General features: G+C 41.2%; 1 pseudogene; it reads left to right on the top strand.

Moving 5' to 3' along the window:
* Window positions 1-9,064: 9,064 nt before the first annotated feature.
* The window catches only part of LOC121104211, a 3,168-nt pseudogene continuing 694 nt past the window's right edge, over window positions 9,065-11,538 (top strand).

The raw sequence follows: 11,538 nt of genomic DNA, 5'->3' as shown, positions 1-11,538 counted from the left end.
AAACTTCCAGTGCATGATAGGAAGTGTACGAGTAAGGCAATTTGCTGATAGTTAACAATGATCACCCATAGCACCTCCAGTAACACTAATGGCAACTGTTGTTGACTGAGTACTTACTATCTGTCAGACATAGTGCTAAGCGATTTATTGAACTCATCTTAATTGTTACAAGGACTCAGTGAGGAAGGTATTTTATTTAGCAAACAGTTATGCAATGCTTACTATGTGTCAGACATTGTTCTAAGGACTCTCCAAATATGCACTCAACCAATCCTCATAAACTGTACAAGGTCCGTGTTATCATTACACTCATTTTGCAGATGAGGAAGTGAAGGCATAGAAAAGCTAAGTAACTTGCCCAAAATTACTTAGTTAGAAGGAGCTGGTTTGATTAGAACCTAAACAGTCTGGCTCCTAGTCATCCTCCTAACCAGAAGAGGAACAGGTGAGTAACCCAACAGTTAGGTACTTAGAGAAGGAGGCAGGAATCAAAGCAAGATCTGTGGACTCCCTGTGCCCCCCTGTCTCTGACCACTCCACACTGTCCCTCTAAATTAGCATGAAGCACTGCTGTGGAACACCTGATTCTCATTGAATCAATATGCTCTCATATCATTTGATTTGTACATTTAACCATTTCTGTCTTCATTAAAGACTATTAGAATGATTTTATCTGCTTAAACTGTAGTTTTGGATATTAGATCATGTCTGATGCTTAAATATAACATATTAATGCATATAGTTATAGAGGGAGGAGAAAGTTATATGAACAAATAATTGGCAGCAGAAACAAAATTGTCTCATGAGATCCCCAAATTCCATCTGCTCAGTGGATTGTGACTCTTAGAGCAAACAGTAATAGTTTAATCAAACTACTAAATATCTTAAACATATCTAGTTAAGGGGCACCTGGATGACTCAGTCAGTTAAGCATCTGACTTTTGATTTCGGCTCAGGTCATGAACTCAGGGTATGAGATCAAGCCCCGTGTCAGGCTCCATCCTGAGCCTGGAGCCTGCTTAAGATTCTCTCTCTCCCTCTCTCCCTTTGGCCCCCCCAACCCCCCACGCCACTCACATACTCTCTCTCTCTCTCTTTCTCAAAACACACACACACACACACACACACACACACACACACACACACACACATTTAGTTAAAACCAGGGATATTTCCAATTTAATGATGTACAAATTAGGAAGTATCTATTCAGGGATAAATTGGATATTAAGCTATCTCTTATAGAAAACATATAGTTAGGTCTTGCTTTTTAAAAAATCTAGCCTAATAGTTCCATGCCTTTTAACTGGACTGTATAATCCATCTATAATCAATGTATTTCTTTATATGATTGGATTCAGGTCTACCTTTTATTATTTTCTATTTGTCCCATCATCTGTTCCTCCTTTTCTGCTTTCATACAAGTTAATCAAATATGTTTGAGTATTCCATCTAGATTTCTCTATTTTTAAGATATGTGTCTTCATCGATAGATGAATGGATAAAGAAGGTGTGGCAGAGATACACAATGGAATATTACTCAGCCATAAAAAATGAGATCTGACCATTTGCAACAACATGGATAGAGCTAGAGGGTATAATGCTAAGTAAAATAAGTCAGACAGAAAGACAAATACCATATTATTTCACTCATATATGAAATTAAAGAAACAAAACTAAGAAAGAAAGAAAGAGAAAACAAAAAAACCCCAGACAAATACAGAGAACAAACTTATGTTTGTCAGAGGGGAGACTGGTGGAGGGATGAATGAAATACACAAAGGGGATTAAGAGGCACAAACTTTCAGTTACAATATAAATAAGTCACAAAGATGAAATACACAGCATAGGGAACATTCTCAGTAAGATTGTAATTGTACAACTGTAAGACTGTAAAATTGTTTGGTGACAGATGGTGAGTGTACTTACCGTGAGCACTGAGCAATGCAGAGAATTGTTGAATCGTTACGTTGAGTACCTGAAACTAATATAACATTGTATGTTAATTATATTTCAATAAAAAAGATATATCTCTGTAATTTTTTATTGGTTGCTCTAAAGATTACAATCTGCATCTTAATTTATCACAGTCTATTTAGAGTTAATACTGTAATGCTTCATTCAAAAGGATTTGCAAGAGTAAAATTCCATTTATGCCACTCCATCATTTGTGGTATTATTAGCACATATTTTACATTTATGTAGACTATAACCTCACATACAAGGTTACAAATTTTTGTTTTAAACAATCAGTTGTCTTTTAAATAAATTAAGGGAAGAACAAGTAGTCTTTTATAGCTCTTCAGATATTTATTATTTCCAGTGTTTGCCATTTCTTCCCACAGATTCAAATTCCTGTTTGATGCTGCTTCACTTCAGCCAGAAAAACTTCCTTTAGTCTTTTTCATGGTACGAGTCTGTTAGTGACAAATTCTCTCAGCTTTTGTTTATCTAAAAATGTCTGGGTTGACAGTTTTTATTTTTTTCTCGTATTTTAAAGATGTTATTCCATTGTCTCTGGCCTCCCTTTTTTTTTTTCCTGATCAGAAGCGAGCTGTCATTTGTGTTGTTTTTCTCCTGTATGTAATATGTCTTTTTTCTCTTGCTGATTTCAAGATGTTCTATCGTTAGTTTTCAGCAGTTTGATTATGATGTTACTAGATGCGGTTTCTCTTGTATCTATCTGCTTGAAGTTTGCTGAGACTCTTAGACACCCAAGTTAATGTTTTTCATCATTATTTCTTCATGTATATTTTTTTCTGCCCCAGAAAAATTCTATCTGCTCTCCTTCTGATGCGCCAATCCCACATATATTAGATCTCTTGATATTGTTCTATAGGTCACTGAGAATCTTTTTGTTTTTTTCTTTTTTCTCTCTGTTCTACAGATCCAATCATTTCTATCAATCTGTCTTCCAGTTTATTGACCCCTTTGTGTCCTACTTCCAAATTGCTATTAAGTAATTTTTTCATTTCTGATTTCATTTCCCGATTTAGAATTCTCATTTGGTTCTTTATTTATAGTGTCCGTTTCTTTTGCTGGCATTTCCCATCTATTCAATCATTATGATATCTTTTCCTTTAAGTCCTTGAACATATTTATAATGGCTGCTACAAAGTCCTTGTCTAATTCCAGAGTTGATTTCTGTTGATTATTTTCCCTTTTAGTTTTAGATCACATTTTATTTCTTTACATTGTGCCTGTTATCAATTTATTGTCTCTTAATCTGAATTCATCCTTTAGTATCTTCTCTGTGAAAATGGATGAACTCTTGTTTTTTTTTTAAAGAGTTAGTATGTTAAGCTTTATTGGTAGAGAAGGCTGGAAGCAAATTGCAGGAGGAATGTATATTAACATACACACACATATATATGCTCACATATGTGCATATATATATGTAGTGTATATATATATAAGTATGTATAAATAAATCTATAAATATATATAGATAGATATAGATATTTAGTAGTTCTTTATATTTTGTCTAAGGTTTCTAAGATTTACCATTGTTTTCTGCAGGAAGATCAGCCTGACATAAGCTTCCCTACCATTACCAGGACCAGAACTACAAATTGCATTTTATTAAGACATTATCCAAATAAGTCGTTGTTAGAGACATTAGCAATATTAATATTGGAAAGGGTTTTATTAAACAAAAATCAGAAACCATATCTCTGAGTCAATTTCTGTTAGTAAAGTAGTTAATTTTTCAATTCAAATTATTTTTTAAAGAAAATAACATTTTGATTATGTTATACAACACTAAGGTCTGGATACTGAGTTTGCCCTCAAAGTGCCCTACTCAATAATTAACAGATTGTGTGAAATATGTTAAGTATTAAATATTTTAAAAATACGATTTCAACTAGCAAAAAAAAAAAAAGAGTTGTTGCAGTTTGATTTAAAAAAAGCCTTCTTTCCTGAACTGGGAAGATTATGACATATGATACTATATTTTGATGAACATAATATATAAAAACATGATAGGTCAGGCCAGATTTTTAGATACCAATGTTGGTTAGTTAGTTAGTTACTTACTTACTTATAAGGTTTTATTTTTTTTTATTTTTTTATTTTTTTTAAGATTTTTTATTTATTTATGTGACAGAGAGACAGCCAGGGAGAGAGGGAACACAGCAGGAGAGTGAGAGAGGAAGAAGCAGGCTCCCAGCGGAGGAGCCCGATGTGGGACTCGATCCCAGCACGCCGGGATCACGCCCTGAGCCGAAGGCAGACGCTTTAACGACTGCGCTACCCAGGCGCCCCAAGGTTTTATTTATTTATTTGACAGAGCGAGAGAGCACAAGCAGGGGGAGTGTCAGAGGGAGAAGGAGAAGCAAATGTATACTGTATTTTAATAAAATAGGGAGGAGATAGTAGTGTCGATCACAGAAATCCTTTGTTTCAAGGGCTATCTGCAAACTGCTGTCCTAATGTAAGGCTGTCTCGGTGACCTGAGTTCTTGGTACCCTAAAGCTCCCCATCTAGGGTGCTGTCTCTAGGTGACGGTTAACATTCTATGATTCTTAAAAGGGACAGAAAGGTCTTCTCTAAAGGTAAAACCCTGGATTTATAATCTCTCATCCTTTCTTGACTCTCACAGACATCTTACTGCCCGTTCTGCAGACACAGCAAGCTCAGGACCACATACTATTATTTGTCCAGTTCCAGAGAATTTCACCCAGTGTAGGTAATTACAAGAATAGAGACTCACATGACTCAATTATTTTTGACAAGCTAAACGCATTAATTTGTCTTTTCTAGCTTGGCCAGGTTTGGGGTGTCTTTACCTGACTCATGGTTCAAACACAGCTGGTTGTTTTTGTTTTCACAGGCCCTAGTCCAATTTTAGGCTTTCTTCTGTAGGACCTGTTTTGAGACTGGGAAAGACAGCCTTCTTTTCAATCTGGGCTCCCAGTCAGCTCGTTGAATCTGGTTTGGCAGTTACCTTGATCCACTGTCCCTAACTTTGATTGTCAAGAAATGCTTTGGACATCTCCTTTGAGGTTGTTGGTTGGCTCTGTGACACAATATCTGCATCAAGTTTGAATATACTGGTTGTCAATCCATGCCATTTTTTTACTGAAGCATAGTTGACACACAATGTTATGGTTAATTTCAGGTGTACAATATAGTGATTCCACACTCTACACAGTATACTATGCTCACAAGTGTAACTACCATCTGTCACCACACAACGCTATTACAATACCATTGACTATATTCCTTATGCTATGCTTTTATTCCCATGACTTGTTCATTCCGTAACTGGAAGCCTGTGTCTCCCTCTCCCTTTCACCCATTTTGTCCATTCCCCCCCCACACCAGTTTGTGTTCTGTATTTATCAGTCTATTTCTGTTTGCTTTGTTTTTTAGATTACACTTATAAATGAAGTCATACAGTATTATCTTTCTCTGTCTGACTTATTTCACTTAGTATAATACTCTCTAGAGTCCATCCATGTTGTCTCAAATGGCAAGATCTCATCCTTTTTTATGACTGAGCAATATTCCATTGTATCTATATGCCATGTCTTCTTTATCCACTCGTCTATCTATGGACACTCAGGCTGCTTCCATATCTTGAATACATGCCATTTTATTGATAAAATTTTATCAGTTCTAAAAAACCAAGGTAAGACAAGCGCCCTTCTGTGGAATTGTATAAGATGAGAAATGTATAAGATGGTCCTCGGTAAACCCAGATTTTAACCGTATCTACTAAGTCATCTAACCCCGGTGACTTTTATGTGTGAACTATGAATGCTAATGCTTAATTTTTTCTTTTTTCGTCTTCCTTAATAAAGAGTCAGGAATATGAGTGAATAATTCCCACATCAGTTCATCTCTGTGGGTGGAGTGGGCTGGGGAATCCCAGTTACAAAGCACACCGGAGGCTGGGCTGGTGGAGCCCAAAGGTAGCAAAAAGGACCAGCCCAGGAATATAGCCCCCAACGGAAGTGCAGGCGAGGAAGCAGAGGCTATAGGAAGACATGCCCAAAAAAGTGGCTTCTCAAGGTCTGTGCTCAGTCCTGTCTCAGACCACTGATGAGACGTGGAGATGGCTGACAAGGCTGGCCAATCTTAGAAAATTATATGGAAAGCAGGAAAATAAATGGACTAGAGATACCAAAAGTTTGGGTTGGGTATCATCTTGAGCCATTTGCACTATGCTTAAATTACACCTTTGAACTTAGCTGGCATCATTTTGTCTTTGGTTAAGGCTGAGCCTACATGGCAGGAGATCTGAGCACGGCTGTGATTACCTCAGTAACTTTAGTGTCTACCAGTGGCCACGCACACACATTAACATTAATATATTACTCAGAGGAGATAAGATAGAGTGAAGTCACATATTTGTGCATTTTGTAAATCCAATTCAACTATCATCTCATGGATTTAAAATATTATACACATAGTTGGCATATGTGTTTTTTATTATATTCTGTACATCCCTGCACCCATTGCAAAGAGTTGTAGATACTAAGCTCTGTATATTGTGTACTTTAAGGAATATACAATTTATTTTCAGGAGTATATTGGATGGGATTATGTGTGGGTTTTTTAAATTTATTACACATTGATTTCAGAGTCTTTGTGCTAGATAAGTCCTACTCTATAGGGTTCTTGATAAGTAAATAAAATATGTTTTGTTTATATTTTATTTTCACACATAAATTTATTATATTCATTTATTACAACAGTTATAAAAATAAATCCTAATGCAATGTCCTAATTATTCGTTTTTCACAATTTACATTTCTTACATGGGGGCATAAGAGGAACAGTCTTCTTTATTAGTTGCCCTGAGGTGTCAGGAACGTGGGAGGATTGGGGACAGTGGTAATGTTCACCTTGGATGAGGAAGTATGCCAAGCACAGCTGACGGGGATCCCACACACTTGGGGATGTTTACCACAAAAGCATTTTCTTGATTTCAGTTTGTGTTTCTTTCTGGGTTTTCTAAAAAAAAACAAACAAAACAAAATTAAAAAAAAAAACAAAACAAATATAAGATAGGAAATGTATTCAACAGTGAGAGTGGATGAAATTTTTGTTAGGTTTTCCAAAAAGGAACTGAGAGAAGTTAGCTGATTAGACAGAATAAGCATGAATATCATAGAGAAATAATGAAAAACACTTAAGCAAACTTCGAAAAAGCTACATGAATGTCCAGAAAGAATCTTTCATTCTGGAAATAAATTGCTAGGCAGGAATTACACAGTCTCTCTCATCCAGCTTGATGAATGATATTATCTCAAATCACACAGCCTGGGAAACTGATTACTATAGCGAGCCTAAAAACGTACTGTTAAGAGCTGTGTCAGGGTCAAGCCTTTGCTACCAACTGGCAATTATGCCGAGGCATTTGATTTGAAATCATGCTTACATGAAAATTTACCTATAAACCTGGCAGAAATATATGTTTTGGAATATATATTTAAGAAGACAGGAGTAAAATATATCTAAATCAAAATAATTTTACTTTTTGCAAGAAAAGGGGGGCTTTTATTTTTTTATTTTTTAAAAGACTTATTTATTTATTTATTGAGAGAGAGAAAGAGATAGAGGAAGCAGACAGAGGGACAGAGGGAAAGGGAGACAAGGAGATTCTCCAGTGAGGAGGGAGCCTGGCGGGGGACTCGATCCCAGGACTCTGAGATCATGACCTGAGCTAAAATTTAAGAGTTGGGTGCTCAAACCACTGAGCCACCCAGGTGCCCCAAAAGGGGTTGGGGACTTTTAAAGATTTTTTTTTATTTATTTATCTATTTGACAGAGATAGAGACAGCCAGTGAGAGAGGGAACACAAACAGGGGGAGTGGGAGAGGAAGAAGCAGGCTCATAGCAGAGGAGCCTGATGCGGGGCTCGATCCCACAACGCCGGGATCACGCCCTGAGCTGAAGGCAGACGCTCAACTGCTGTGCCACCCAGGCGCCCCGGGGTTGGGGGCTTTTAAAAAAGATCTGCTTTATCCACATTGCTTGGGTGATAGATACTTCTGTCTCTGTGAAGACTTGATTGGTTTTTTAAAGATTTATTGTAGAGAGAGACAGAGAGTGCCCAAGCAGGGGAGAAGGCAGAAGGAGAGGGAGAGAATCCTCAGGCAGACTCCCTGCTGAGTGGGGAGCCCCACGCAGCAGGGGCAGGGGCTCAATCCCAGGACCGAGATTATGACCCCAGCCAAAATCAAGAGTCCAACGCTTAACTAACTGAGCTACCCAGGCACCCCAAGACCTGATTGTTAAAGGATCTATCTAGAGTCATGATTAACGGGAACAGTCTGCTCACTTCCAATTCAGAGACTAGATCATATCTGGTATTCATGGGAAGGTGTTTGGAATCTCCAGTCCCTGGTAGGCCTTCCACCTCCCTGGGCAGCCCTTCCCCGTGCAGATGCACCCATATGCACGCACATGCATGCGTCTACACACACACACACACACACACACACACAGCTTGTGCCGTGCCTTTCCCTTTAGAATGAGGACTAAAAACTTTGAACTATGCAGGAAAATGATATTCAAACTATTCAGAGAAAACTAATATGAGCAATATAATAGGATCCTTAGCCCTGGGCAAACAACGTTATGTCCTAGGAATATGATTGGGAAGTCACTGTAAGTTGAAAACATTGCCCTATTTTGCATCTGTGGCCCCAAGAAGATGAAACAAAATAATAATGAAATGCTAAGAATCATTAAAAAAGACACAGGAGAGGAAAAGAAACACTCTCCAGCCAGTTTATTGAACCTGGAAATATTATATATTGTTCTGGTCATTGCCCTTAGAGAAATAAAACCACAGCAGACTTGAAACAAGTAGAGGAGACTTCCTTATGCAGAGATCAGCGACTCCCCCTTTCCCTCAAAAAAGGCTGAGATCGATAGGACTCAAATACTTACAGTAAGAGGGGCTATGGCTGCATAACACAGGTCTTACCAAGAGCAAGCGTACCAAACCCAGAGCTCCCTTGTGAGGTTAAAAAGGTCCAAATTCGGACAAACAAAAGGAAACCTTACTTGGCACAGTAGTAAGTTTTATGCTCGTCTTTACGCAGAGATGGAAGAGGCAAACATCCATAATGCCAAAAAGGCTAGGAGAGTGACAATGACACTGTAGTCAGTGCTAGAAGGGCTTGGGTTTAAATCCCAGTTAGGGGATTTGCTAAGAGTGACTTGAGATAATTTAATCTCCCTGAGCTTCGTATTTCTCATCTATAAAATGGAGGCCATGACGTTGTCTACCTTACTGGGTGAGGATTATATGAGACAATGGCTAAAAACACCTAGCACTGGCACGTGGGGGCTAAAATGAAGGGAGAGAAGAGTCACCGAGTGGACACTGGGCAGACGGATGAACAGGATGAACCGGGGACGGTAAATTCCTAGGCTCAAGTGTGCCTGCCCCGAACCCTGACCCGCCAGGCTACCCTGGGATTCCCAGTCCCAAGAGAGAGAGCATTTGAGGGCCAGTCTAGCCCACCTGGACCTCAGGGACCTCTGGCATCGGCCATGAGGACTGTTGGAGGCTTCCTGGACCCCTTGGCCCCCTGGCCCCCCAAGGCTCCTTCCTTTCCTGGCCTTTACAGGCAGACTGTCAGTGTTCCTGCCCACCCAAGTCCCCTGGACTCCCTGGAACCAGGGGCACCTCCTCAGGGGTAAGGACCCAGGCTACGTACCAAACCACGCTGGTGCCGGAGGTGCCAGAGAGCCAGCTCATCTTTGTGGCCGAGGGGGAGAAGCTAGTAGGTCCCAAAGAGGTTCCAGAAAGTTCCCGCTGGAGGCGCGAATGCCACTCCCATGAGGGAGGGACAACGAAGTGGCCCCTCGCACCCCCGCGGTGCAGCTGCACGAAGGCAACCCGGATCACCAGCGGGAATTCCCCCACTCCGCCACGCGGCCCGGGCAGGCCCATGACACCGTGGCCAGCCCCCCACGCCTGACGGACTCCCAGGCCTACCCCAGAGCCCTGCACCGCGACTCCTCCGTGGACTTCCGCCCGCGCGCCCCACCCGAAGGCCCGCCCACAGCCACATCCACCAGATCGTCCAGCCGGTGCCCCACCTGTTTGAGCCCAAAGGCCCACATCCAGGTGGCGTGCGAGGCAACCACCGCGCGGACTTCCACAGCTTTCCGCAGGAGCACCCCGTAGGGCTAGCCGGCACCTGCGGGCCCTCCGCAGCGTCGTGCGCCGTGCCGACTGCGCAGGCGTGCGCATCGTCAACGTCAGGGACCAGGCGCTGTGTCCCAGCTGGGAGGCCTTGCTCTCGGGGCCCCGCTGTAGCCCGGGACCGCATGTTCTAGTTGGACGGCAGACGAGCCCTGCAGCACGTCGCCTAGCCCCAGAAGAGCGTGCGGCACGGCTCAGACCTTAGCAGGCGCCGGCCCACCAACAGCTCCTGCGAGACGTGGCGGAGCCAGACTGCGTCCGCCGCGGGCCAGGCCTCCTTGCTGCGGGGCGCGCGGCTGTTGGAGCAGAAAGCCGCGACCTGCCGCAACGCCTTCATCGTGCTCTGCATCGTTCCTCCAGAGCAGCTTCATGACCTCCTCCTCCAAGTAGGGGCCCTGCCGGCTCTGGCGGACAGATGGACAAGCGGACAGATGGCCAGAGGGGAGGCCAGGCAGCAGGGAAGCGAAGAGGCCGCAGTGCAGGAGAGGCTGTTGGCACCTCTAGGGTGGGAAGCTGGCTGGGGGGACACTTTCCTGTAGGTTTCACGTTTTGTGTAACCCTCAAGAAATAAAGGGAAGCCAAAGAGTGCATTTTTTAAAAAGTTTAAAACAAAAACAAAAAACCACCTAGCACAGGGCCAGGCACATCATAAGAGGCCAACAGAGGTTAACTAGTAATATTATTCATGAATATGAATCTAAAAGTGGTATACAAGCCTCAATTGCCTAACTGCTAAAAGAAACTTGGTGGCTTTGATCCTGGGTAGGTATTCTTACGCTCTAAGACAGGCATCAACAAATATTTTCGGTAAAAAGCTGGATAGTAAAAAGTTTAGGCTTTGTGGGACACACAGTCTCTGTCAAAAATATTCAATTCTGTCCTTTAGCAAGAAAGAAACCATAATCTAAACGAATAGTTGTGTTCTAATCAAACTTTATTTATGGACACTGGAATTTGAATTTCGCATAATTTTCAACTGTCACTAAATATTTCTTCTTTTGTCTTAAAAATTAATTTAAAAATGTAAAAACCATTCTTTTGGGCCATACAAAAACAGGTAGTGGGATGGTTTTGGCCCACAGGTTGTAGTTTGCTTACTGCTACTCTAAGATAATGAGGGGTTCAGAACAAAACACAACAGAATGTGCCACTTTGGCATGTGGATTATTTTGAGCTGAAGGCAATCAAGACCCAGCAGACACAGGAAAAGCTTTTCACCTCCTTCTTAACTGCCTAAGTGAGATTAAAATGGGGGCCTGTACCAGGAAGAGAGTCATTACCAGTGATAAGCTTTTCATCTGAGAGACTTATCTTCGAGGCAGGGCAAACTTTGTTTACCAAACATTTGCACTTCTCACCTTCCT

Source organism: Ursus maritimus, unplaced genomic scaffold (genome assembly GCF_017311325.1).
Source record: "Ursus maritimus isolate PB19 unplaced genomic scaffold, ASM1731132v1 scaffold_20, whole genome shotgun sequence".
Taxonomy (NCBI): Eukaryota; Metazoa; Chordata; class Mammalia; order Carnivora; family Ursidae; genus Ursus; species Ursus maritimus.
Note: the sequence above shows the minus strand (reverse complement) of the source record. Positions and strands in the feature narration are given on the sequence as shown.